This window comes from Phalangium opilio, unplaced genomic scaffold, assembly GCF_054372755.1.
Source record: "Phalangium opilio isolate 3A_F unplaced genomic scaffold, DU_Popi_V2 ptg000009l_1, whole genome shotgun sequence".
In the NCBI taxonomy this organism is placed as follows: domain Eukaryota; kingdom Metazoa; phylum Arthropoda; class Arachnida; order Opiliones; family Phalangiidae; genus Phalangium; species Phalangium opilio.
In genome coordinates, this window is record NW_028324146.1 from 13,102,478 (window position 1) to 13,123,306 (window position 20,829).

Below are 20,829 nucleotides of genomic sequence, written 5' to 3' on the forward strand. Positions count from 1 at the left end.
GTTATCGTCCGATCACCGAAGTTAAGCAGCGTCGAGCGCAGTCAGTTCTTGGAAACTCTGCGTGCCGTTGGCTTTTTCACTTTTGTTTCCTCTTTTAAATTCCATCAGATATGAAAAAAGCAAACATATCTTATTTTTGTTATTGTTTTATAAAGATGAAGGTTAATTAAATTCAAATTATTAAATAGCACTCTCGGCAACGGCCATATCAAGCTGAAAACACCGGTTCTCGTCCGATCACCGAAAATAAGCAGCGTCGAGCGCAGTCAGTACTTGGAAACTCTGCGTGCCGTTGGCTTTTTCACTTATGATTCCTCTTTTAAATTCCATCAGGTATGAAAAAAGCAAACATATCTTCTTTTTGTTATTGTTTTATAAAGATGAAGGTTAATTAAATTCAAATTATTAATTACCACTCTCGGCAACGGCCATATCACGCTGAAAACACCGGTTTTCGTCCGATCACCGAAGTTAAGAAGCGTCGAGCGCAGTCAGTACTTGGGAGGGAGACCACTTAGGAACACTGCGTGCCGTTGGCTTTTTCACTTTTTTTTCCTCTTTTAAATTCCAATAGATATGAAAAAAGCAAACATATTTTCTTTTTGTTATTGTTTTAAAAAGATGAAGGTTAATTTGTCTCACTTAATTTAAATTCGAATTATTATCTAGCACTCTCGGCAACGGCCATATCACGCTGAAAACACCGGTTCTCGTCCGATCACCGAAGTTAAGCAGCGTCGGGCGCAGTCAGTACTTGGGAGGGAGACCACTTAGGAACGCTGCGTGCCGTTGGCTTTTTCCCTTTTTTTTTCCTCTTTTAAATTCCTATAGATATGAAAAAAGCAAACATATTTTCTTTTTGTTATTGTTTTAAAAAGATGAAGGTCAATTTGTCTCACTTAGTTTAAATTCAAATTATTATCTAGCACTCTCGGCAACGGCCATATCACGCTGAAAACACCGGTTCTCGTCCGATCACCGAAGTTAAGCAGCGTTGAGCGCAGTCAGTACTTGGGAGGGAGACCACATAGGAACACTGCGTGCCGTTGGCTTTTTCACTTTTTTTTCCTCTTTTAAATTCCAATAGATATGAAAAAAGCAAACATATTTTCTTTTTGTTATTGTTTTAAAAAGATGATGGTTAATTTGTCTCACTTAATTTAAATTCGAATTCTTATCATGCACTCTCGGCAACGGCCATATCACGCTGAAAACACCGGTTCTCGTCCGATCACCGAAGTTAAGCAGCGTCGAGCGCAGTCAGTACTTGGAAACTTTGCGTGCCGCTGGCATTTTCACTTTTATTTCCTCTTTTAAATTCCATCAGATATGAAAAAAGCAAACATATCTTCTTTTTCTTATTCATTTATAAAGATGAAGGTTAATTAAATTCAAATTATTAAATAGCACTCTCGGCAACGGCCATATCACGCTGAAAACACCGGTTCTCGTCCGATCACCGAAGTTAAGAAGCGTCGAGCGCAGTCAGTACTTGGGAGGGAGACCACTTAGGAACACTGCGTGCCGTTGGCTTTTTCACTTTTTGTTTCCTCTTTTAAATTCCAATAGATATGAAAAAAGCAAACATATTTTCTTTTTGTTATTGTTTTAAAAAGATGATGGTTAATTTGTCTCACTTAATTTAAATTCGAATTATTATCTAGCACTCTCGGCAACGGCCATATCACGCTGAAAACACCGGTTCCCGTCCGATCACCGAAGTTAAGAAGCGTCGGGCGCAGTCAGTACTTGGGAGGGAGACCACTTAGGAACACTGCGTGCCGTTGCCTTTTTCACTTTTTTTTCCTCTTTTAAATTCCAATAGATATGAAAAAAGCAAACATATTTTCTTTTTGTTATTGTTTTAAAAAGATGAAGGTTAATTTGTCTCACTTAATTTAAATTCGAATTATTATCTAGCACTCTCGGCAACGGCCATATCACGCTGAAAACACCGGTTCTCGTCCGATCACCGAAGTTAAGCAGCGTCGAGCGCAGTCAGTACTTGGGAGGGAGACCACTTAGGAACACTGCGTGCCGTTGGCTTTTTCACTTTTTTTTCCTCTTTTAAATTCCTATAGATATGAAAAAAGCAAACATATTTTCTTTTTGTTATTGTTTTAAAAAGATGAAGGTCAATTTGTCTCACTTAATTTAAATTCAAATTATTATCTAGCACTCTCGGCAACGGCCATATCACGCTGAAAACACCGGTTCTCGTCCGATCACCGAAGTTAAGCAGCGTTGAGCGCAGTCAGTACTTGGGAGGGAGACCACTTAGGAACACTGCGTGCCGTTGGCTTTTTCACTTTTTTTTCCTCTTTTAAATTCCAATAGATATGAAAAAAGCAAACATATTTTCTTTTTGTTATTGTTTTAAAAAGATGATGGTTAATTTGTCTCACTTAATTTAAATTCGAATTCTTATCATGCACTCTCGGCAACGGCCATATCACGCTGAAAACACCGGTTCTCGTCCGATCACCGAAGTTAAGCAGCGTCGAGCGCAGTCAGTACTTGGAAACTTTGCGTGCCGCTGGCATTTTCACTTTTATTTCCTCTTTTAAATTCCATCAGATATGAAAAAAGCAAACATATCTTCTTTTTCTTATTGATTTATAAAGGTGAAGGTTAATTAAATTCAAATTATTAAATAGCACTCTCGGCAACGGCCATATCACGCTGAAAACACCGGTTCTCGTCCGATCACCGAAGTTAAGCAGCGTCGAACGCAGTCAGTACTTGGGAGGGAGACCACTTAGGAACACTGCGTGCCGTTGGCTTTTTCACTTTTTTTTCCTCTTTTAAATTCCAATAGATATGAAAAAAGCAAACATATTTTCTTTTTGTTATTGTTTTAAAAAGATGAAGGTTAATTTGCCTCACTTAATTTAAATTCGAATTATTAAATAGCACCCTCGGCAACGGCCATATCACGCTGAAAACACCGGTTCTCGTCCGATCACCGAAGTTAAGCAGCGTCGAGCGCAGTCAGTACTTGGGAGGGAGACCACTTAGGAACACTGTGTGCCGTTGGCTTTTTCACTTTTTTTTCCTCTTTTAAATTCCTATAGATATGAAAAAAGCAAACATATTTTCTTTTTGTTATTGTTTTAAAAAGATGAAGGTCAATTTGTCTCACTTAATTTAAATTCAAATTATTATCTAGCACTCTCGGCAACGGCCATATCACGCTGAAAACACCGGATCTCGTCCGATCACCGAAGTTAAGCAGCGTTGAGCGCAGTCAGTGCTTGGGAGGGAGACCACTTAGGAACACTGCGTGCCGTTGGCTTTTTCACTTTTTTTTCCTCTTTTAAATTCCAATAGATATGAAAAAAGCAAACATATTTTCTTTTTGTTATTGTTTTAAAAAGATGATGGTTAATTTGTCTCACTTAATTTAAATTCGAATTCTTATCATGCACTCTCGGCAACGGCCATATCACGCTGAAAACACCGGTTCTCGTCCGATCACCGAAGTTAAGCAGCGTCGAGCGCAGTCAGTACTTGGAAACTTTGCGTGCCGCTGGCATTTTCACTTTTATTTCCTCTTTTAAATTCCATCAGATATGAAAAAAGCAAACATATCTTCTTTTTCTTATTGATTTATAAAGGTGAAGGTTAATTAAATTCAAATTATTAAATAGCACTCTCGGCAACGGCCATATCACTCTGAAAACACCGGTTCTCGTCCGATCACCGAAGTTAAGCAGCGTCGAACGCAGTCAGTACTTGGGAGGGAGACCACTTAGGAACACTGCGTGCCGTTGGCTTTTTCACTTTTTTTTCCTCTTTTAAATTCCAATAGATATGAAAAAAGCAAACATATTTTCTTTTTGTTATTGTTTTAAAAAGATGAAGGTTAATTTGCCTCACTTAATTTAAATTCGAATTATTAAATAGCACCCTCGGCAACGGCCATATCACGCTGAAAACACCGGTTCTCGTCCGATCACCGAAGTTAAGCAGCGTCGAGCGCAGTCAGTACTTGGAAACTTTGCGTGCCGTTGGCTTTTTCACTTTTATTTCCTCTTTTAAATTCCATGAGATATGAAAAAGCAAACAAATCTTCTTTTTCTTATTGATTTATAAAGATGAAGGTTAATTAAATTCGAATTATTAAATAGCACTCTCGGCAACAGCCATGTCACTCTGAAAACACCGGTTCTCGTCCGATCACCGAAGTTAAGCAGCGTCGAGCGCAGTCAGTACTTGGGAGGGAGACCACTAAGGAACACTGCGTGCCGTTGGCTTTTTCACTTTTTTTTCCTCTTTTAAATTCCTATAGATGTGAAAAAAGCAAACATATTTTCTTTTTGTTATTGTTTTAAAAAGATGAAGGTCAATTTGTCTCACTTAATTTAAATTCGAATTATTATCTAGCACTCTCGGCAACGGCCATATCACGCAGAAAACACCGGTTCTCGTCCGATCACCGAAGTTAAGCAGCGTCGAGAGCAATCAGTACTTGGGAGGGAGACCACTTAGGAACACTGCGTGCCGTTGGCTTTTTCACTTTTTTTCCTCTTTTAAATTCCAATAGATATGAAAAAAGCAAACATATTTTCTTTTTGTTATTGTTTTAAAAAGATGATGGTTAATTTGTCTCACTTAATTTAATTTCGAATTATTATCTAGCAGTCTCGGCAACGGCCATATCAAGCTGAAAACACCGGTTCTCGTCCGATCACCGAAGTTAAGAAGCGTCGAGCGCAGTCAGTACTTGGGAGGGAGACCACTTAGGAACACTGCGTGCCGTTGGCTTTTTCACTTTTTTTTCCTCTTTTAAATTCCAATAGATATGAAAAAAGCAAACATATTTTCTTTTTGTTATTGTTTTAAAAAGATGATGGTTAATTTGTCTCACTTAATTTAAATTCGAATTATTATCTAGCACTCTCGGCAACGGCCATATCAAGCTGAAAACACCGGTTCTCGTCCGATCACCGAAGTTAAGCAGCGTCGAGCGCAGCCGGTACTTGGGAGGGAGACCACTTAGGAACACTGCGTGCCGTTGGCTTTTTCACTTTTTTTTCCTCTTTTAAATTCCAATAGATATGAAAAAAGCAAACATATTTTCTTTTTGTTATTGTTTTAAAAAGATGATGGTTAATTTGTCTCACTTAATTTAAATTCGAATTATTATCTAGCACTCTTGGCAACGGCCATATCACGCTGAAAACACCGGTTCTCGTCCGATCACCGAAGTTAAGAAGCGTCGAGCGCAGTCAGTACTTGGGAGGGAGACCACTTAGGAACACTGCGTGCCGTTGGCTTTTTCACTTTTTTTTCCTCTTTTAAATTCCAATAGATATGAAAAAAGCAAACATATTTTCTTTTTGTTATTGTTTTAAAAAGATGAAGGTTAATTTGTCTCACTTAATTTAAATTCGAATTATTATCTAGCAGTCTCGGCAACGGCCATATCAAGCTGAAAACACCGGTTCTCGTCCGATCACCGAAGTTAAGAAGCGTCGAGCGCAGTCAGTACTTGGGAGGGAGACCACTTAGGAACACTGCGTGCCGTTGGCTTTTTCACTTTTTTTTCCTCTTTTAAATTCCAATAGATATGAAAAAAGCAAACATATTTTCTTTTTGTTATTGTTTTAAAAAGATGATGGTTAATTTGTCTCACTTAATTTAAATTCGAATTATTATCTAGCACTCTCGGCAACGGCCATATCAAGCTGAAAAAACCGGTTCTCGTCCGATCACCGAAGTTAAGCAGCGTCGAGCGCAGTCAGTACTTGGGAGGGAGACCACTTAGGAACACTGCGTGCTGTTGGCTTTTTCACTTTTTTTTCCTCTTTTAAATTCCAATAGATATGAAAAAAGCAAACATATTTTATTTTTGTTATTGTTTTAAAAAGATGATGGTTAATTTGTCTCACTTAATTTAAATTCGAATTATTATCTTGCACTCTCGGCAACGGCCATATCACGCTGAAAACACCGGTTCTCGTCCGATCACCGAAGTTAAGCAGCGTCGAGCGCAGTCAGTACTTGGGAGGGAGACCACTTAGGAACACTGCGTGCTGTTGGCTTTTTCACTTTTTTTTCCTCTTTTAAATTCGAATAGATATGAAAAAAGCAAACATATTTTATTTTTGTTATTGTTTTAAAAAGATTATGGTTAATTTGTCTCACTTAATTTAAATTCGAATTATTATCTAGCACTCTCGGCAACGACCATATCACGCTGAAATCACCGGTTCTCGTCCGATCACCGAAGTTAAGCAGCGTCGAGCGCAGTCGGTACTTGGGAGGGAGACCACTTAGGAACACTGCGTGCCGTTGGCTTTTTCACTTTTTTTTCCTCTTTTAAATTCCAATAGATATGAAAAAAGCAAACATATTTTCTTTTTGTTATTGTTTTAAAAAGATGATGGTTAATTTGTCTCACTTAATTTAAATTCGAATTATTATCTAGCACTCTCGGCAACGGCCATATCAAGCTGAAAACACCGGTTCTCGTCCGATCACCGAAGTTAAGCAGCGTCGAGCGCAGTCAGTACTTGGGAGGGAGACCACTTAGGAACACTGCGTGCTGTTGGCTTTTTCACTTTTTTTTCCTCTTTTAAATTCCAATAGATATGAAAAAAGCAAACATATTTTATTTTTGTTATTGTTTTAAAAAGATGATGGTTAATTTGTCTCACTTAATTTAAATTCGAATTATTATCTTGCACTCTCGGCAACGGCCATATCACGCTGAAAACACCGGTTCTCGTCCGATCACCGAAGTTAAGCAGCGTCGAGCGCAGTCAGTACTTGGGAGGGAGACCACTTAGGAACACTGCGTGCTGTTGGCTTTTTCACTTTTTTTTCCTCTTTTAAATTCGAATAGATATGAAAAAAGCAAACATATTTTATTTTTGTTATTGTTTTAAAAAGATGATGGTTAATTTGTCTCACTTAATTTAAATTCGAATTATTATCTAGCACTCTCGGCAACGACCATATCACGCTGAAATCACCGGTTCTCGTCCGATCACCGAAGTTAAGCAGCGTCGAGCGCAGTCGGTACTTGGGAGGGAGACCACTTAGGAACACTGCGTGCCGTTGGCTTTTTCACTTTTTTTTCCTCTTTTAAATTCCAATAGATATGAAAAAAGCAAACATATTTTCTTTTTGTTATTGTTTTAAAAAGATGAAGGTTAATTTGTCTCACTTAATTTAAATTCGAATTATTATCTAGCACTCTCGGCAACGGCCATATCACGCTGAAAACACCGGTTCTCGTCCGATCACCGAAGTTAAGAAGCGTCGAGCGCAGTCAGTACTTGGGAGGGAGACCACTTAGGAACACTGCGTGCCGTTGGCTTTTTCACTTTTTTTTCCTCTTTTAAATTCCAATAGATATGAAAAAAGCAAACATATTTTTTTTTTGTTATTGTTTTAAAAAGATGATGGTTAATTTGTCTCACTTAATTTAAATTCGAATTATTATCTAGCACTCTCGGGAACGGCCATATCACGCTGAAAACACCGGTTCTCGTCCGACCACCGAAGTTAAGAAGCGTCGAGCGCAGTCAGTACTTGGGAGGGAGACCACTTAGGAACACTGCGTGCCGTTGGCTTTTTCACTTTTTTTTCCTCATTTAAATTCCAATAGATATGAAAAAAGCAAACATATTTTCTTTTTGTTATTGTTTTAAAAAGATGGTTAATTTGTCTCACTTAATTTAAATTCGAATTATTATCTAGCACTCTCGGCAACGGCCATATCACGCTGAAAACACCGGTTCTCGTCCGATCACCGAAGTTAAGCAGCGTCGAGCGCAGTCAGTACTTGGGAGGGAGACCACTTAGGAACACTGCGTGCCGTTGGCTTTTTCACTTTTTTTTCCTCTTTTAAATTCCTATAGATATGAAAAAAGCAAACATATTTTCTTTTTGTTATTGATTTAAAAAGATGAAGGTCAATTTGTCTCACTTAATTTAAATTCAAATTATTATCTAGCACTCTCGGCAACGGCCATATCACGCTGAAAACACCGGTTCTCGTCCGATCACCGAAGTTAAGCAGCGTCGAGCGCAGTCAGTACTTGGGAGGGAGACCACTTAGGAACACTGCGTGCCGTTGGCTTTTTCACTTTTTTTTCCTCTTTTAAATTCCTATAGATATGAAAAAAGCAAACATATTTTCTTTTTGTTATTGATTTAAAAAGATGAAGGTCAATTTGTCTCACTTAATTTAAATTCAAATTATTATCTAGCACTCTCGGCAACGGCCATATCACGCTGAAAACACCGGTTCTCGTCCGATCACCGAAGTTAAGCAGCGTTGAGCGCAGTCAGTACTTGGGAGGGAGACCACTTAGGAACACTGCGTGCCGTTGGCTTTTTCACTTTTTTTTCCTCTTTTAAATTCCTATAGATGTGAAAAAAGCAAACATATTTTCTTTTTGTTATTGTTTTAAAAAGATGAAGGTCAATTTGTCTCACTTAATTTAAATTCGAATTATTATCTAGCACTCTCGGCAACGGCCATATCACGCAGAAAACACCGGTTCTCGTCCGATCACCGAAGTTAAGCAGCGTCGAGAGCAATCAGTACTTGGGAGGGAGACCACTTAGGAACACTGCGTGCCGTTGGCTTTTTCACTTTTTTTTCCTCTTTTAAATTCCAATAGATATGAAAAAAGCAAACATATTTTCTTTTTGTTATTGTTTTAAAAAGATGATGGTTAATTTGTCTCACTTAATTTAATTTCGAATTATTATCTAGCAGTCTCGGCAACGGCCATATCAAGCTGAAAACACCGGTTCTCGTCCGATCACCGAAGTTAAGAAGCGTCGAGCGCAGTCAGTACTTGGGAGGGAGACCACTTAGGAACACTGCGTGCCGTTGGCTTTTTCACTTTTTTTTCCTCTTTTAAATTCCAATAGATATGAAAAAAGCAAACATATTTTCTTTTTGTTATTGTTTTAAAAAGATGATGGTTAATTTGTCTCACTTAATTTAAATTCGAATTATTATCTAGCACTCTCGGCAACGGCCATATCAAGCTGAAAACACCGGTTCTCGTCCGATCACCGAAGTTAAGCAGCGTCGAGCGCAGCCGGTACTTGGGAGGGAGACCACTTAGGAACACTGCGTGCCGTTGGCTTTTTCACTTTTTTTTCCTCTTTTAAATTCCAATAGATATGAAAAAAGCAAACATATTTTCTTTTTGTTATTGTTTTAAAAAGATGATGGTTAATTTGTCTCACTTAATTTAAATTCGAATTATTATCTAGCACTCTTGGCAACGGCCATATCACGCTGAAAACACCGGTTCTCGTCCGATCACCGAAGTTAAGAAGCGTCGAGCGCAGTCAGTACTTGGGAGGGAGACCACTTAGGAACACTGCGTGCCGTTGGCTTTTTCACTTTTTTTTCCTCTTTTAAATTCCAATAGATATGAAAAAAGCAAACATATTTTCTTTTTGTTATTGTTTTAAAAAGATGAAGGTTAATTTGTCTCACTTAATTTAAATTCGAATTATTATCTAGCAGTCTCAGCAACGGCCATATCAAGCTGAAAACACCGGTTCTCGTCCGATCACCGAAGTTAAGAAGCGTCGAGCGCAGTCAGTACTTGGGAGGGAGACCACTTAGGAACACTGCGTGCCGTTGGCTTTTTCACTTTTTTTTCCTCTTTTAAATTCCAATAGATATGAAAAAAGCAAACATATTTTCTTTTTGTTATTGTTTTAAAAAGATGATGGTTAATTTGTCTCACTTAATTTAAATTCGAATTATTATCTAGCACTCTCGGCAACGGCCATATCAAGCTGAAAACACCGGTTCTCGTCCGATCACCGAAGTTAAGCAGCGTCGAGCGCAGTCAGTACTTGGGAGGGAGACCACTTAGGAACACTGCGTGCTGTTTACTTTTTCACTTTTTTTTCCTCTTTTAAATTCCAATAGATATGAAAAAAGCAAACATATTTTATTTTTGTTATTGTTTTAAAAAGATGATGGTTAATTTGTCTCACTTAATTTAAATTCGAATTATTATCTTGCACTCTCGGCAACGGCCATATCACGCTGAAAACACCGGTTCTCGTCCGATCACCGAAGTTAAGCAGCGTCGAGCGCAGTCAGTACTTGGGAGGGAGACCACTTAGGAACACTGCGTGCTGTTGGCTTTTTCAATTTTTTTTCCTCTTTTAAATTCGAATAGATATGAAAAAAGCAAACATATTTTATTTTTGTTATTGTTTTAAAAAGATGATGGTTAATTTGTCTCACTTAATTTAAATTCGAATTATTATCTAGCACTCTCGGCAACGGCCATATCAAGCTGAAAACACCGGTTCTCGTCCGATCACCGAAGTTAAGCAGCGTCGAGCGCAGCCGGTACTTGGGAGGGAGACCACTTAGGAACACTGCGTGCCGTTGGCTTTTTCACTTTTTTTTCCTCTTTTAAATTCCAATAGATATGAAAAAAGCAAACATATTTTCTTTTTGTTATTGTTTTAAAAAGATGATGGTTAATTTGTCTCACTTAATTTAAATTCGAATTATTATCTAGCACTCTTGGCAACGGCCATATCACGCTGAAAACACCGGTTCTCGTCCGATCACCGAAGTTAAGAAGCGTCGAGCGCAGTCAGTACTTGGGAGGGAGACCACTTAGGAACACTGCGTGCCGTTGGCTTTTTCACTTTTTTTTCCTCTTTTAAATTCCAATAGATATGAAAAAAGCAAACATATTTTCTTTTTGTTATTGTTTTAAAAAGATGAAGGTTAATTTGTCTCACTTAATTTAAATTCGAATTATTATCTAGCAGTCTCAGCAACGGCCATATCAAGCTGAAAACACCGGTTCTCGTCCGATCACCGAAGTTAAGAAGCGTCGAGCGCAGTCAGTACTTGGGAGGGAGACCACTTAGGAACACTGCGTGCCGTTGGCTTTTTCACTTTTTTTTCCTCTTTTAAATTCCAATAGATATGAAAAAAGCAAACATATTTTCTTTTTGTTATTGTTTTAAAAAGATGATGGTTAATTTGTCTCACTTAATTTAAATTCGAATTATTATCTAGCACTCTCGGCAACGGCCATATCAAGCTGAAAACACCGGTTCTCGTCCGATCACCGAAGTTAAGCAGCGTCGAGCGCAGTCAGTACTTGGGAGGGAGACCACTTAGGAACACTGCGTGCTGTTTACTTTTTCACTTTTTTTTCCTCTTTTAAATTCCAATAGATATGAAAAAAGCAAACATATTTTATTTTTGTTATTGTTTTAAAAAGATGATGGTTAATTTGTCTCACTTAATTTAAATTCGAATTATTATCTTGCACTCTCGGCAACGGCCATATCACGCTGAAAACACCGGTTCTCGTCCGATCACCGAAGTTAAGCAGCGTCGAGCGCAGTCAGTACTTGGGAGGGAGACCACTTAGGAACACTGCGTGCTGTTGGCTTTTTCAATTTTTTTTCCTCTTTTAAATTCGAATAGATATGAAAAAAGCAAACATATTTTATTTTTGTTATTGTTTTAAAAAGATGATGGTTAATTTGTCTCACTTAATTTAAATTCGAATTATTATCTAGCACTCTCGGCAACGACCATATCACGCTGAAATCACCGGTTCTCGTCCGATCACCGAAGTTAAGCAGCGTCGAGCGCAGTCGGTACTTGGGAGGGAGACCACTTAGGAACACTGCGTGCCGTTGGCTTTTTCACTTTTTTTTCCTCTTTTAAATTCCAATAGATATGAAAAAAGCAAACATATTTTCTTTTTGTTATTGTTTTAAAAAGATGAAGGTTAATTTGTCTCACTTAATTTAAATTCGAATTATTATCTAGCACTCTCGGCAACGGCCATATCACGCTGAAAACACCGGTTCTCGTCCGACCACCGAAGTTAAGAAGCGTCGAGCGCAGTCAGTACTTGGGAGGGAGACCACTTAGGAACACTGCGTGCCGTTGGCTTTTTCACTTTTTTTTCCTCATTTAAATTCCAATAGATATGAAAAAAGCAAACATATTTTCTTTTTGTTATTGTTTTAAAAAGATGGTTAATTTGTCTCACTTAATTTAAATTCGAATTATTATCTAGCACTCTCGGCAACGGCCATATCACGCTGAAAACACCGGTTCTCGTCCGATCACCGAAGTTAAGCAGCGTCGAGCGCAGTCAGTACTTGGGAGGGAGACCACTTAGGAACACTGCGTGCTGTTGGCTTTTTCACTTTTTTTTCCTCTTTTAAATTCGAATAGATATGAAAAAAGCAAACATATTTTATTTTTGTTATTGTTTTAAAAAGATGATGGTTAATTTGTCTCACTTAATTTAAATTCGAATTATTATCTAGCACTCTCGGCAACGACCATATCACGCTGAAATCACCGGTTCTCGTCCGATCACCGAAGTTAAGCAGCGTCGAGCGCAGTCGGTACTTGGGAGGGAGACCACTTAGGAACACTGCGTGCCGTTGGCTTTTTCACTTTTTTTTCCTCTTTTAAATTCCAATAGATATGAAAAAAGCAAACATATTTTCTTTTTGTTATTGTTTTAAAAAGATGAAGGTTAATTTGTCTCACTTAATTTAAATTCGAATTATTATCTAGCACTCTCGGCAACGGCCATATCACGCTGAAAACACCGGTTCTCGTCCGATCACCGAAGTTAAGAAGCGTCGAGCGCAGTCAGTACTTGGGAGGGAGACCACTTAGGAACACTGCGTGCCGTTGGCTTTTTCACTTTTTTTTCCTCTTTTAAATTCCAATAGATATGAAAAAAGCAAACATATTTTCTTTTTGTTATTGTTTTAAAAAGATGATGGTTAATTTGTCTCACTTAATTTAAATTCGAATTATTATCTAGCACTCTCGGCAACGGCCATATCACGCTGAAAACACCGGTTCTCGTCCGACCACCGAAGTTAAGAAGCGTCGAGCGCAGTCAGTACTTGGGAGGGAGACCACTTAGGAACACTGCGTGCCGTTGGCTTTTTCACTTTTTTTTCCTCATTTAAATTCCAATAGATATGAAAAAAGCAAACATATTTTCTTTTTGTTATTGTTTTATAAAGATGGTTAATTTGTCTCACTTAATTTAAATTCGAATTATTATCTAGCACTCTCGGCAACGGCCATATCACGCTGAAAACACCGGTTCTCGTCCGATCACCGAAGTTAAGCAGCGTCGAGCGCAGTCAGTACTTGGGAGGGAGACCACTTAGGAACACTGCGTGCCGTTGGCTTTTTCACTTTTTTTTCCTCTTTTAAATTCCTATAGATATGAAAAAAGCAAACATATTTTCTTTTTGTTATTGATTTAAAAAGATGGTCAATTTGTCTCACTTAATTTAAATTCAAATTATTATCTAGCACTCTCGGCAACGGCCATATCACGCTGAAAACACCGGTTCTCGTCCGATCACCGAAGTTAAGCAGCGTTGAGCGCAGTCAGTACTTGGGAGGGAGACCACTTAGGAACACTGCGTGCCGTTGGCTTTTTCACTTTTTTTTCCTCTTTTAAATTCCAATAGATATGAAAAAAGCAAACATATTTTCTTTTTGTTATTGTTTTAAAAAGATGATGGTTAATTTGTCTCACTTAATTTAAATTCGAATTCTTATCATGCACTCTCGGCAACGGCCATATCACGCTGAAAACACCGGTTCTCGTCCGATCACCGAAGTTAAGCAGCGTCGAGCGCAGTCAGTACTTGGAAACTTTGCGTGCCGCTGGCATTTTCACTTTTATTTCCTCTTTTAAATTCCATCAGATATGAAAAAAGCAAACATATCTTCTTTTTCTTATTCATTTATAAAGATGAAGGTTAATTAAATTCAAATTATTAAATAGCGCTCTCGGCAACGGCCATATCACGCTGAAAACACCGGTTCTCGTCCGATCACCGAAATTAAGCAGCGTCGAGCGCAGTCAGTACTTGGGAGGGAGACCACTAAGGAACACTGCGTACCGTTGGCTTTTTCACTTTTTTTTCCTCTTTTAAATTCCTATAGATATGAAAAAAGCAAACATATTTTCTTTTTGTTATTGTTTTTAAAAGATGAAGGTCAATTTGTCTCACTTAATTTAAATTCGAATTATTATCTAGCTCTCTCGGCAACGGCCATATCACGCTGAAAACACCGGTTCTCGTCCGATCACCGAAGTTAAGCAGCGTTGAGCGCAGTCAGTACTTGGGAGGGAGACCACTTAGGAACACTGCGTGCCGTTGGCTTTTTCACTTTTTTTTCCTCTTTTAAATTCCAATAGATATGAAAAAAGCAAACATATTTTCTTTTTGTTATTGTTTTAAAAAGATGAAGGTTAATTTGTCTCACTTAATTTAAATTCGAATTATTAAATAGCACGCTCGGCAACGGCCATATCAAGCTGAAAACACCGGTTCTCGTCCGATCACCGAAGTTAAGCAGCGTCGAGCGCAGTCAGTACTTGGGAGGGAGACCACTTAGGAACACTGCGTGCCTTTGGCTTTTTCACTTTTTTTTTCCTCTTTTAAATTCCAATAGATATGAAAAAAGCAAACATATTTTCTTTTTGTTATTGTTTTAAAAAGATGATGGTTAATTTGTCTCACTTAATTTAAATTCGAATTATTATCTAGCACTCTCGGCAACGGCCATATCACGCTGAAAACACCGGTTCTCGTCCGATCACCGAAGTTAAGCAGCGTCGAGCGCAGTCAGTACTTGGAAACTTTGCGTGCCGTTGGCTTTTTCACTTTTATTTCCTCTTTTAAATTCCATGAGATATGAAAAAAGCAAACAAATCTTCTTTTTCTTATTGATTTATAAAGATGAAGGTTAATTAAATTCGAATTATTAAATAGCACTCTCGGCAACGGCCATATCACGATGAAAACACCGGTTCTCGTCGGATCACCGAAGTTAAGCAGCGTCGAACGCAGTCAGTACTTGGGAGGGAGACCACTTAGGAACACTGCGTGCCGTTGGCTTTTTCACTTTTTTTTCCTCTTTTAAATTCCAATAGATATGAAAAAAGCAAACATATTTTCTTTTTGTTATTGTTTTAAAAAGATGAAGGTTAATTTGCCTCACTTAATTTAAATTCGAATTATTAAATAGCACCCTCGGCAACGGCCATATCACGCTGAAAACACCGGTTCTCGTCCGATCACCGAAGTTATGCAGCGTCGAGCGCAGTCAGTACTTGGGAGGGAGACCACTTAGGAACACTGCGTGCCTTTGGCTTTTTCACTTTTTTATCCTCTTTTAAATTCCAATAGATATGAAAAAAGCAAACATATTTTCTTTTTGTTATTGTTTTAAAAAGATGATGGTTAATTTGTCTCACTTAATTTAAATTCGAATTATTATCTAGCACTCTCGGCAACGGCCATATCACGCTGAAATCACCAGTTCTCGTCCGATCACCGAAGTTAAGCAGCGTCGAGCGCAGTCAGTACTTGGGAGGGAGACCACTTAGGAACACTGCGTGCCGTTGGCTTTTTCACTTTTTTTTCCTCTTTTAAATTCCATGAGATATGAAAAAAGCAAACAAATCTTCTTTTTCTTATTGATTTATAAAGATGAAGGTTAATTAAATTCGAATTATTAAATAGCACTCTCGGCAACAGCCATGTCACGCTGAAAACACCGGTTCTCGTCCGATCACCGAAGTTAAGCAGCGTCGAGCGCAGTCAGTACTTGGGAGGGAGACCACTTAGGAACACTGCGTGCCGTTGGCTTTTTCACTTTTTTTTCCTCTTTAAAATTCCAATAGATATGAAAAAAGCAAACATATTTTCTTTTTGTTATTGTTTTAAAAAGATGGTTAATTTGTCTCACTTAATTTAAATTCGAATTATTATCTAGCACTCTCGGCAACGGCCATATCACGCTGAAAACACCGGTTCTCGTCCGATCACTGAAGTTAAGCAGCGTCGAGCGCAGTCAGTACTTGGGAGGGAGACCACTTAGGAACACTGCGTGCCGTTGGCTTTTTCACTTTTTTTTCCTCTTTTAAATTCCTATAGATATGAAAAAAGCAAACATATTTTCTTTTTGTTATTGTTTTAAAAAGATGAAGGTCAATTTGTCTCACTTAATTTAAATTCAAATTATTATCTAGCACTCTCGGCAACGGCCATATCACGCTGAAAACACCGGTTCTCGTCCGATCACCGAAGTTAAGCAGCGTTGAGCGCAGTCAGTACTTGGGAGGGAGACCACTTAGGAACACTGCGTGCCGTTGGCTTTTTCACTTTTTTTTCCTCTTTTAAATTCCAATAGATATGAAAAAAGCAAACATATTTTCTTTTTGTTATTGTTTTAAAAAGATGATGGTTAATTTGTCTCACTTAATTTAAATTCGAATTCTTATCATGCACTCTCGGCAACGGCCATATCACGCTGAAAACACCGGTTCTCGTCCGATCACCGAAGTTAAGCAGCGTCGAGCGCAGTCAGTACTTGGAAACTTTGCGTGCCGCTGGCATTTTCACTTTTATTTCCTCTTTTAAATTCCATCAGATATGAAAAAAGCAAACATATCTTCTTTTTCTTATTCATTTATAAAGATGAAGGTTAATTAAATTCAAATTATTAAATAGAACTCTCGGCAACGGCCATATCACGCTGAAAACACCGGTTCTCGTCCGATCACCGAAGTTAAGCAGCGTCGAGCGCAGTCAGTACTTGGGAGGGAGACCACTAAGGAACACTGCGTACCGTTGGCTTTTTCACTTTTTTTTCCTCTTTTAAATTCCTATAGATATGAAAAAAGCAAACATATTTTCTTTTTGTTATTGTTTTAAAAAGATGAAGGTTAATTTGCCTCACTTAATTTAAATTCGAATTATTAAATAGCACCCTCGGCAACGGCCATATCACGCTGAAAACACCGGTTCTCGTCCGATCACCGAAATTAAGCAGCGTCGAGCGCAGTCAGTACTTGGGAGGGAGACCACTTAGGAACACTGCGTGCCGTTGGCTTTTTCATTTTTTTTCCTCTTTTAAATTCCAATAGATATGAAAAAGGCAAACATATTTTCTTTTTGTTATTGTTTTAAAAAGATGAAGGTCAATTTGTCTCACTTAATTTAAATTCGAATTATTATCTGGCACTCTCGGCAACGGCCATATCACGCTGAAAACACCGGTTCTCGTCGGATCACCGAAATTAAGCAGCGTCGAGCGCAGTCAGTACTTGGGAGGGAGACCACTTAGGAACACTGCGTGCCGTTGGCTTTTTCATTTTTTTTCCTCTTTTAAATTCCAATAGATATGAAAAAAGCCAACATATTTTCTTTTTGTTATTGTTTTAAAAAGATGAAGGTCAATTTGTCTCACTTAATTTAAATTCGAATTATTATCTAGCACTCTCGGCAACGGCCATATCACGCTGAAAACACCGGTTCTCGTCGGATCACCGAAGTTAAGCAGCGTCGAACGCAGTCAGTACTTGGGAGGGAGACCACTTAGGAACACTGCGTGCCGTTGGCTTTTTCACTTTTTTTTCCTCTTTTAAATTCCAATAGATATGAAAAAAGCAAACATATTTTCTTTTTGTTATTGTTTCAAAAAGATGAAGGTCAATTTGTCTCACTTAATTTAAATTCGAATTATTATCTAGCACTCTCGGCAACGGCCATATAACGCTGAAAACACCGGTTCTCGTCCGATCACCGAAGTTAAGCAGCGTCGAGCGCAGTCAGTACTTGGGAGGGAGACCACTTAGGAACACTGCGTGCCGTTGGCTTTTTCTCTTTTTTTTCCTCTTTTAAATTCCAATAGATATGAAAAAAGCAAACATATTTTCTTTTTGTTATTGTTTTAAAAAGATGATGGTTAATTTGTCTCACTTAATTTAAATTCGAATTATTATCTTGCACTCTCGGCAACGGCCATATCACGCTGAAAACACCGGTTCTCGTCCGATCACCGAAGTTTAGCAGCGTCGAGCGCAGTCAGTACTTGGGAGGGAGACCACTTAGGAACACTGCGTGCCGTTGGCTTTTTCACTTTTTTTTCCTCTTTTAAATTCCAATAGATATGAAAAAAAGCAAACATATTTTCTTTTTGTTATTGTTTTAAAAAGATGAAGGTTAATTTGTCTCACTTAATTTAAATTCGAATTATTATCTAGCACTCTCGGCAACGACCATATCACGCTGAAATCACCAGCTCTCGTCCGATCACCGAAGTTAAGCAGCGTCGAGCGCAGTCAGTACTTGGGAGGGAGACCACTTAGGAACACTGCGTGCCGTTGGCTTTTTCACTTTTTTTTCCTCTTTTAAATTCCATGAGATATGAAAAAAGCAAACAAATCTTCTTTTTCTTATTGATTTATAAAGATGAAGGTTAATTAAATTCGAATTATTAAATAGCACTCTCGGCAACAGCCATGTCACGCTGAAAACACCGGTTCTCGTCCGATCACCGAAGTTAAGCAGCGTCGAGCGCAGTCAGTACTTGGGAGGGAGACCACTTAGGAACACTGCGTGCCGTTGGCTTTTTCACTTTTTTTTCCTCTTTAAAATTCCAATAGATATAAAAAAGCAAACATATTTTCTTTTTGTTATTGTTTTAAAAAGATGGTTAATTTGTCTCACTTAATTTAAATTCGAATTATTATCTAGCACTCTCGGCAACGGCCATATCACGCTGAAAACACCGGTTCTCGTCCGATCACCGAAGTTAAGCAGCGTCGAGCGCAGTCAGTACTTGGGAGGGAGACCACTTAGGAACACTGCGTGCCGTTGGCTTTTTCACTTTTTTTTCCTCTTTTAAATTCCTATAGATATGAAAAAAGCAAACATATTTTCTTTTTGTTATTGTTTTAAAAAGATGAAGGTCAATTTGTCTCACTTAATTTAAATTCAAATTATTATCTAGCACTCTCGGCAACGGCCATATCACGCTGAAAACACCGGTTCTCGTCCGATCACCGAAGTTAAGCAGCGTTGAGCGCAGTCAGTACTTGGGAGGGAGACCACTTAGGAACACTGCGTGCCGTTGGCTTTTTCACTTTTTTTTCCTCTTTTAAATTCCAATAGATATGAAAAAAGCAAACATATTTTCTTTTTGTTATTGTTTTAAAAAGATGATGGTTAATTTGTCTCACTTAATTTAAATTCGAATTCTTATCATGCACTCTCGGCAACGGCCATATCACGCTGAAAACACCGGTTCTCGTCCGATCACCGAAGTTAAGCAGCGTCGAGCGCAGTCAGTACTTGGAAACTTTGCGTGCCGCTGGCATTTTCACTTTTATTTCCTCTTTTAAATTCCATCAGATATGAAAAAAGCAAACATATCTTCTTTTTCTTATTCATTTATAAAGATGAAGGTTAATTAAATTCAAATTATTAAATAGAACTCTCGGCAACGGCCATATCACGCTGAAAACACCGGTTCTCGTCCGATCACCGAAGTTAAGCAGCATCGAGCGCAGTCATTACTTGGGAGGGAGACCACTAAGGAACACTGCGTGCCGTTGGCTTTTTCACTTTTTTTTCCTCTTTTAAATTCCAATAGATATGAAAAAAGCAAACATATTTTCTTTTTGTTATTGTTTTAAAAAGATGATGGTTAATTTGTCTCACTTAATTTAAATTCGAATTATTATCTTGCACTCTCGGCAACGGCTATATCACGCTGAAAACACCGGTTCTCGTCCGATCACCGAAGTTAAGCAGCGTCGAGCGCAGTCAGTACTTGGGAGGGAGACCACTTAGGAACACTGCGTGCCGTTGGCTTTTTCACTTTTTTTTCCTCTTTTAAATTCCATGAGATATGAAAAAAGCAAACAAATCTTCTTTTTCTTATTGATTTATAAAGATGAAGGTTAATTTAATTCGAATTATTAAATAGCACTCTCGGCAACAGCCATGTCACGCTGAAAACACCGGTTCTCGTCCGATCACCGAAGTTTAGCAGCGTCGAGCGCAGTCAGTACTTGGGAGGGTGACCACTAAGGAACACTGCGTGCCGTTGGCTTTTTCACTTTTTTTTCCTCTTTTAAATTCCAATAGATATGAAAAAAGCAAACATATTTTCTTTTTGTTATTGTTTCAAAAAGATGAAGGTCAATTTGTCTCACTTAATTTAAATTCGAATTATTATCTAGCACTCTCGGCAACGGCCATATAACGCTGAAAACACCGGTTCTCGTCCGATCACCGAAGTTAAGCAGCGTCGAGCGCAGTCAGTACTTGGGAGGGAGACCACTTAGGAACACTGCGTGCCGTTGGCTTTTTCTCTTTTTTTTCCTCTTTTAAATTCCAATAGATATGAAAAAAGCAAACATATTTTCTTTATGTTATAGTTTTAAAAAGATGATAGTTAATTTGTCTCACTTAATTTAAATTCGAATTATTATCTTGCACTCTCGGCAACGGCCATATCACGCTGAAAACACCGGTTCTCGTCCGATCACCGAAGTTAAGCAGCGTCGAGCGCAGTCAGTACTTGGGAGGGAGACCACTTAGGAACACTGCGTGCTGTTGGCTTTTTCACTTTTTTTTCCTCTTTTAAATTCCAATAGATATGAAAAAAGCAAACATATTTTATTTTTGTTATTGTTTTAAAAAGATGAAGGTTAATTTGTCTCACTTAATTTACATTCGAATTATTATCTAGCACTCTCGGCAACGACCATATCACGCTGAAATCACCGGTTCTCGTCCGATCACCGAAGTTAAGCAGCGTCGAGCGCAGTCAGTACTTGGGAGGGAGACCACTTAGGAACACTGCGTGCCGTTGGCTTTTTCACTTTTTTTTCCTCTTTTAAATTCCTATAGATATGAAAAAAGCAAACATATTTTCTTTTTGTTATTGTTTTATAATGATGAAGGTCAATTTGTCTCACTTAATTTAAATTCGAATTA

General features: G+C 38.3%; 34 non-coding genes and 47 pseudogenes across 34 annotated transcripts; all 81 read left to right on the plus strand.

Annotated features, from left to right (window-relative positions):
- The first annotated feature begins 420 nt into the window (after positions 1–420).
- Positions 421–539, plus strand: LOC149715371 (5S ribosomal RNA; annotated as a pseudogene).
- A 137-nt stretch (positions 540–676) lies between these two features.
- LOC149715372 (5S ribosomal RNA) lies at positions 677–795 on the plus strand. Its single transcript, XR_016374132.1, has one exon. It is a non-coding gene; the product is annotated as a 5S ribosomal RNA (ribosomal RNA).
- Positions 796–933: 138 nt separating this feature from the next.
- On the plus strand, positions 934–1,052 carry LOC149715373 (5S ribosomal RNA). Its single transcript, XR_016374358.1, has one exon. It is a non-coding gene; the product is annotated as a 5S ribosomal RNA (ribosomal RNA).
- Positions 1,053–1,189: 137 nt separating this feature from the next.
- On the plus strand, positions 1,190–1,292 carry LOC149715374 (5S ribosomal RNA; annotated as a pseudogene).
- A 122-nt stretch (positions 1,293–1,414) lies between these two features.
- On the plus strand, positions 1,415–1,533 carry LOC149715375 (5S ribosomal RNA). Its single transcript, XR_016374261.1, has one exon. It is a non-coding gene; the product is annotated as a 5S ribosomal RNA (ribosomal RNA).
- Positions 1,534–1,671: 138 nt separating this feature from the next.
- Positions 1,672–1,790, plus strand: LOC149715376 (5S ribosomal RNA). The gene has a single exon (XR_016372406.1). It is a non-coding gene; the product is annotated as a 5S ribosomal RNA (ribosomal RNA).
- Positions 1,791–1,927: 137 nt separating this feature from the next.
- On the plus strand, positions 1,928–2,046 carry LOC149715377 (5S ribosomal RNA). Its single transcript, XR_016371756.1, has one exon. It is a non-coding gene; the product is annotated as a 5S ribosomal RNA (ribosomal RNA).
- Positions 2,047–2,183: 137 nt separating this feature from the next.
- On the plus strand, positions 2,184–2,302 carry LOC149715378 (5S ribosomal RNA). The gene has a single exon (XR_016372030.1). It is a non-coding gene; the product is annotated as a 5S ribosomal RNA (ribosomal RNA).
- A 137-nt stretch (positions 2,303–2,439) lies between these two features.
- On the plus strand, positions 2,440–2,542 carry LOC149715379 (5S ribosomal RNA; annotated as a pseudogene).
- A 122-nt stretch (positions 2,543–2,664) lies between these two features.
- Positions 2,665–2,783, plus strand: LOC149715380 (5S ribosomal RNA). The gene has a single exon (XR_016373200.1). It is a non-coding gene; the product is annotated as a 5S ribosomal RNA (ribosomal RNA).
- A 137-nt stretch (positions 2,784–2,920) lies between these two features.
- On the plus strand, positions 2,921–3,039 carry LOC149715381 (5S ribosomal RNA). The gene has a single exon (XR_016372431.1). It is a non-coding gene; the product is annotated as a 5S ribosomal RNA (ribosomal RNA).
- Positions 3,040–3,176: 137 nt separating this feature from the next.
- Positions 3,177–3,295, plus strand: LOC149715382 (5S ribosomal RNA; annotated as a pseudogene).
- A 137-nt stretch (positions 3,296–3,432) lies between these two features.
- On the plus strand, positions 3,433–3,535 carry LOC149715383 (5S ribosomal RNA; annotated as a pseudogene).
- A 122-nt stretch (positions 3,536–3,657) lies between these two features.
- Positions 3,658–3,776, plus strand: LOC149715384 (5S ribosomal RNA; annotated as a pseudogene).
- A 137-nt stretch (positions 3,777–3,913) lies between these two features.
- LOC149715385 (5S ribosomal RNA) lies at positions 3,914–4,016 on the plus strand (annotated as a pseudogene).
- Positions 4,017–4,137: 121 nt separating this feature from the next.
- On the plus strand, positions 4,138–4,256 carry LOC149715386 (5S ribosomal RNA; annotated as a pseudogene).
- Positions 4,257–4,393: 137 nt separating this feature from the next.
- On the plus strand, positions 4,394–4,512 carry LOC149715387 (5S ribosomal RNA; annotated as a pseudogene).
- A 136-nt stretch (positions 4,513–4,648) lies between these two features.
- LOC149715388 (5S ribosomal RNA) lies at positions 4,649–4,767 on the plus strand (annotated as a pseudogene).
- Positions 4,768–4,904: 137 nt separating this feature from the next.
- Positions 4,905–5,023, plus strand: LOC149715389 (5S ribosomal RNA; annotated as a pseudogene).
- Positions 5,024–5,160: 137 nt separating this feature from the next.
- On the plus strand, positions 5,161–5,279 carry LOC149715390 (5S ribosomal RNA). The gene has a single exon (XR_016374262.1). It is a non-coding gene; the product is annotated as a 5S ribosomal RNA (ribosomal RNA).
- Positions 5,280–5,416: 137 nt separating this feature from the next.
- LOC149715391 (5S ribosomal RNA) lies at positions 5,417–5,535 on the plus strand (annotated as a pseudogene).
- A 137-nt stretch (positions 5,536–5,672) lies between these two features.
- On the plus strand, positions 5,673–5,791 carry LOC149715392 (5S ribosomal RNA; annotated as a pseudogene).
- A 137-nt stretch (positions 5,792–5,928) lies between these two features.
- LOC149715393 (5S ribosomal RNA) lies at positions 5,929–6,047 on the plus strand. The gene has a single exon (XR_016372168.1). It is a non-coding gene; the product is annotated as a 5S ribosomal RNA (ribosomal RNA).
- A 137-nt stretch (positions 6,048–6,184) lies between these two features.
- On the plus strand, positions 6,185–6,303 carry LOC149715394 (5S ribosomal RNA; annotated as a pseudogene).
- Positions 6,304–6,440: 137 nt separating this feature from the next.
- LOC149715395 (5S ribosomal RNA) lies at positions 6,441–6,559 on the plus strand. Its single transcript, XR_016374216.1, has one exon. It is a non-coding gene; the product is annotated as a 5S ribosomal RNA (ribosomal RNA).
- Positions 6,560–6,696: 137 nt separating this feature from the next.
- LOC149715396 (5S ribosomal RNA) lies at positions 6,697–6,815 on the plus strand. The gene has a single exon (XR_016372173.1). It is a non-coding gene; the product is annotated as a 5S ribosomal RNA (ribosomal RNA).
- Positions 6,816–6,952: 137 nt separating this feature from the next.
- Positions 6,953–7,071, plus strand: LOC149715397 (5S ribosomal RNA; annotated as a pseudogene).
- Positions 7,072–7,208: 137 nt separating this feature from the next.
- On the plus strand, positions 7,209–7,327 carry LOC149715398 (5S ribosomal RNA). Its single transcript, XR_016374263.1, has one exon. It is a non-coding gene; the product is annotated as a 5S ribosomal RNA (ribosomal RNA).
- A 137-nt stretch (positions 7,328–7,464) lies between these two features.
- Positions 7,465–7,583, plus strand: LOC149715399 (5S ribosomal RNA; annotated as a pseudogene).
- Positions 7,584–7,717: 134 nt separating this feature from the next.
- On the plus strand, positions 7,718–7,836 carry LOC149715400 (5S ribosomal RNA). The gene has a single exon (XR_016371757.1). It is a non-coding gene; the product is annotated as a 5S ribosomal RNA (ribosomal RNA).
- Positions 7,837–7,973: 137 nt separating this feature from the next.
- LOC149715401 (5S ribosomal RNA) lies at positions 7,974–8,092 on the plus strand. The gene has a single exon (XR_016371758.1). It is a non-coding gene; the product is annotated as a 5S ribosomal RNA (ribosomal RNA).
- Positions 8,093–8,229: 137 nt separating this feature from the next.
- On the plus strand, positions 8,230–8,348 carry LOC149715402 (5S ribosomal RNA). The gene has a single exon (XR_016372067.1). It is a non-coding gene; the product is annotated as a 5S ribosomal RNA (ribosomal RNA).
- A 137-nt stretch (positions 8,349–8,485) lies between these two features.
- On the plus strand, positions 8,486–8,604 carry LOC149715403 (5S ribosomal RNA; annotated as a pseudogene).
- A 137-nt stretch (positions 8,605–8,741) lies between these two features.
- On the plus strand, positions 8,742–8,860 carry LOC149715404 (5S ribosomal RNA; annotated as a pseudogene).
- A 137-nt stretch (positions 8,861–8,997) lies between these two features.
- On the plus strand, positions 8,998–9,116 carry LOC149715405 (5S ribosomal RNA; annotated as a pseudogene).
- Positions 9,117–9,253: 137 nt separating this feature from the next.
- Positions 9,254–9,372, plus strand: LOC149715406 (5S ribosomal RNA). The gene has a single exon (XR_016374264.1). It is a non-coding gene; the product is annotated as a 5S ribosomal RNA (ribosomal RNA).
- A 137-nt stretch (positions 9,373–9,509) lies between these two features.
- LOC149715407 (5S ribosomal RNA) lies at positions 9,510–9,628 on the plus strand (annotated as a pseudogene).
- Positions 9,629–9,765: 137 nt separating this feature from the next.
- On the plus strand, positions 9,766–9,884 carry LOC149715408 (5S ribosomal RNA; annotated as a pseudogene).
- A 137-nt stretch (positions 9,885–10,021) lies between these two features.
- On the plus strand, positions 10,022–10,140 carry LOC149715409 (5S ribosomal RNA). Its single transcript, XR_016372174.1, has one exon. It is a non-coding gene; the product is annotated as a 5S ribosomal RNA (ribosomal RNA).
- Positions 10,141–10,277: 137 nt separating this feature from the next.
- LOC149715410 (5S ribosomal RNA) lies at positions 10,278–10,396 on the plus strand (annotated as a pseudogene).
- A 137-nt stretch (positions 10,397–10,533) lies between these two features.
- LOC149715411 (5S ribosomal RNA) lies at positions 10,534–10,652 on the plus strand. The gene has a single exon (XR_016374265.1). It is a non-coding gene; the product is annotated as a 5S ribosomal RNA (ribosomal RNA).
- Positions 10,653–10,789: 137 nt separating this feature from the next.
- Positions 10,790–10,908, plus strand: LOC149715412 (5S ribosomal RNA; annotated as a pseudogene).
- A 137-nt stretch (positions 10,909–11,045) lies between these two features.
- LOC149715413 (5S ribosomal RNA) lies at positions 11,046–11,164 on the plus strand (annotated as a pseudogene).
- Positions 11,165–11,301: 137 nt separating this feature from the next.
- LOC149715414 (5S ribosomal RNA) lies at positions 11,302–11,420 on the plus strand. The gene has a single exon (XR_016372175.1). It is a non-coding gene; the product is annotated as a 5S ribosomal RNA (ribosomal RNA).
- A 137-nt stretch (positions 11,421–11,557) lies between these two features.
- LOC149715415 (5S ribosomal RNA) lies at positions 11,558–11,676 on the plus strand (annotated as a pseudogene).
- A 137-nt stretch (positions 11,677–11,813) lies between these two features.
- On the plus strand, positions 11,814–11,932 carry LOC149715416 (5S ribosomal RNA; annotated as a pseudogene).
- A 134-nt stretch (positions 11,933–12,066) lies between these two features.
- On the plus strand, positions 12,067–12,185 carry LOC149715417 (5S ribosomal RNA). Its single transcript, XR_016372176.1, has one exon. It is a non-coding gene; the product is annotated as a 5S ribosomal RNA (ribosomal RNA).
- Positions 12,186–12,322: 137 nt separating this feature from the next.
- Positions 12,323–12,441, plus strand: LOC149715418 (5S ribosomal RNA; annotated as a pseudogene).
- A 137-nt stretch (positions 12,442–12,578) lies between these two features.
- On the plus strand, positions 12,579–12,697 carry LOC149715419 (5S ribosomal RNA). The gene has a single exon (XR_016374266.1). It is a non-coding gene; the product is annotated as a 5S ribosomal RNA (ribosomal RNA).
- Positions 12,698–12,834: 137 nt separating this feature from the next.
- Positions 12,835–12,953, plus strand: LOC149715420 (5S ribosomal RNA; annotated as a pseudogene).
- Positions 12,954–13,087: 134 nt separating this feature from the next.
- Positions 13,088–13,206, plus strand: LOC149715421 (5S ribosomal RNA). The gene has a single exon (XR_016371759.1). It is a non-coding gene; the product is annotated as a 5S ribosomal RNA (ribosomal RNA).
- A 134-nt stretch (positions 13,207–13,340) lies between these two features.
- Positions 13,341–13,459, plus strand: LOC149715422 (5S ribosomal RNA). The gene has a single exon (XR_016372161.1). It is a non-coding gene; the product is annotated as a 5S ribosomal RNA (ribosomal RNA).
- Positions 13,460–13,596: 137 nt separating this feature from the next.
- Positions 13,597–13,699, plus strand: LOC149715423 (5S ribosomal RNA; annotated as a pseudogene).
- Positions 13,700–13,821: 122 nt separating this feature from the next.
- LOC149715424 (5S ribosomal RNA) lies at positions 13,822–13,940 on the plus strand (annotated as a pseudogene).
- Positions 13,941–14,077: 137 nt separating this feature from the next.
- LOC149715425 (5S ribosomal RNA) lies at positions 14,078–14,196 on the plus strand. The gene has a single exon (XR_016372183.1). It is a non-coding gene; the product is annotated as a 5S ribosomal RNA (ribosomal RNA).
- A 137-nt stretch (positions 14,197–14,333) lies between these two features.
- LOC149715426 (5S ribosomal RNA) lies at positions 14,334–14,452 on the plus strand (annotated as a pseudogene).
- A 138-nt stretch (positions 14,453–14,590) lies between these two features.
- Positions 14,591–14,693, plus strand: LOC149715427 (5S ribosomal RNA; annotated as a pseudogene).
- Positions 14,694–14,815: 122 nt separating this feature from the next.
- LOC149715428 (5S ribosomal RNA) lies at positions 14,816–14,934 on the plus strand (annotated as a pseudogene).
- A 137-nt stretch (positions 14,935–15,071) lies between these two features.
- On the plus strand, positions 15,072–15,190 carry LOC149715429 (5S ribosomal RNA; annotated as a pseudogene).
- A 137-nt stretch (positions 15,191–15,327) lies between these two features.
- Positions 15,328–15,446, plus strand: LOC149715430 (5S ribosomal RNA; annotated as a pseudogene).
- A 122-nt stretch (positions 15,447–15,568) lies between these two features.
- LOC149715431 (5S ribosomal RNA) lies at positions 15,569–15,687 on the plus strand (annotated as a pseudogene).
- Positions 15,688–15,821: 134 nt separating this feature from the next.
- Positions 15,822–15,940, plus strand: LOC149715432 (5S ribosomal RNA). Its single transcript, XR_016373633.1, has one exon. It is a non-coding gene; the product is annotated as a 5S ribosomal RNA (ribosomal RNA).
- Positions 15,941–16,077: 137 nt separating this feature from the next.
- LOC149715433 (5S ribosomal RNA) lies at positions 16,078–16,196 on the plus strand. The gene has a single exon (XR_016372212.1). It is a non-coding gene; the product is annotated as a 5S ribosomal RNA (ribosomal RNA).
- Positions 16,197–16,333: 137 nt separating this feature from the next.
- LOC149715434 (5S ribosomal RNA) lies at positions 16,334–16,436 on the plus strand (annotated as a pseudogene).
- A 122-nt stretch (positions 16,437–16,558) lies between these two features.
- On the plus strand, positions 16,559–16,677 carry LOC149715435 (5S ribosomal RNA). The gene has a single exon (XR_016374210.1). It is a non-coding gene; the product is annotated as a 5S ribosomal RNA (ribosomal RNA).
- A 137-nt stretch (positions 16,678–16,814) lies between these two features.
- LOC149715436 (5S ribosomal RNA) lies at positions 16,815–16,933 on the plus strand. The gene has a single exon (XR_016374212.1). It is a non-coding gene; the product is annotated as a 5S ribosomal RNA (ribosomal RNA).
- A 136-nt stretch (positions 16,934–17,069) lies between these two features.
- On the plus strand, positions 17,070–17,188 carry LOC149715437 (5S ribosomal RNA; annotated as a pseudogene).
- A 136-nt stretch (positions 17,189–17,324) lies between these two features.
- Positions 17,325–17,443, plus strand: LOC149715438 (5S ribosomal RNA; annotated as a pseudogene).
- Positions 17,444–17,580: 137 nt separating this feature from the next.
- Positions 17,581–17,699, plus strand: LOC149715439 (5S ribosomal RNA; annotated as a pseudogene).
- A 137-nt stretch (positions 17,700–17,836) lies between these two features.
- On the plus strand, positions 17,837–17,955 carry LOC149715440 (5S ribosomal RNA). The gene has a single exon (XR_016374285.1). It is a non-coding gene; the product is annotated as a 5S ribosomal RNA (ribosomal RNA).
- Positions 17,956–18,093: 138 nt separating this feature from the next.
- LOC149715441 (5S ribosomal RNA) lies at positions 18,094–18,212 on the plus strand (annotated as a pseudogene).
- A 122-nt stretch (positions 18,213–18,334) lies between these two features.
- LOC149715442 (5S ribosomal RNA) lies at positions 18,335–18,453 on the plus strand (annotated as a pseudogene).
- Positions 18,454–18,586: 133 nt separating this feature from the next.
- LOC149715443 (5S ribosomal RNA) lies at positions 18,587–18,705 on the plus strand. Its single transcript, XR_016371764.1, has one exon. It is a non-coding gene; the product is annotated as a 5S ribosomal RNA (ribosomal RNA).
- A 137-nt stretch (positions 18,706–18,842) lies between these two features.
- Positions 18,843–18,961, plus strand: LOC149715444 (5S ribosomal RNA). The gene has a single exon (XR_016372354.1). It is a non-coding gene; the product is annotated as a 5S ribosomal RNA (ribosomal RNA).
- A 137-nt stretch (positions 18,962–19,098) lies between these two features.
- LOC149715445 (5S ribosomal RNA) lies at positions 19,099–19,201 on the plus strand (annotated as a pseudogene).
- A 122-nt stretch (positions 19,202–19,323) lies between these two features.
- Positions 19,324–19,442, plus strand: LOC149715446 (5S ribosomal RNA; annotated as a pseudogene).
- A 137-nt stretch (positions 19,443–19,579) lies between these two features.
- LOC149715447 (5S ribosomal RNA) lies at positions 19,580–19,698 on the plus strand. Its single transcript, XR_016372375.1, has one exon. It is a non-coding gene; the product is annotated as a 5S ribosomal RNA (ribosomal RNA).
- Positions 19,699–19,820: 122 nt separating this feature from the next.
- LOC149715448 (5S ribosomal RNA) lies at positions 19,821–19,939 on the plus strand (annotated as a pseudogene).
- A 137-nt stretch (positions 19,940–20,076) lies between these two features.
- On the plus strand, positions 20,077–20,195 carry LOC149715449 (5S ribosomal RNA; annotated as a pseudogene).
- Positions 20,196–20,332: 137 nt separating this feature from the next.
- On the plus strand, positions 20,333–20,451 carry LOC149715450 (5S ribosomal RNA). The gene has a single exon (XR_016372177.1). It is a non-coding gene; the product is annotated as a 5S ribosomal RNA (ribosomal RNA).
- A 137-nt stretch (positions 20,452–20,588) lies between these two features.
- Positions 20,589–20,707, plus strand: LOC149715451 (5S ribosomal RNA; annotated as a pseudogene).
- Positions 20,708–20,829: the final 122 nt, after the last annotated feature.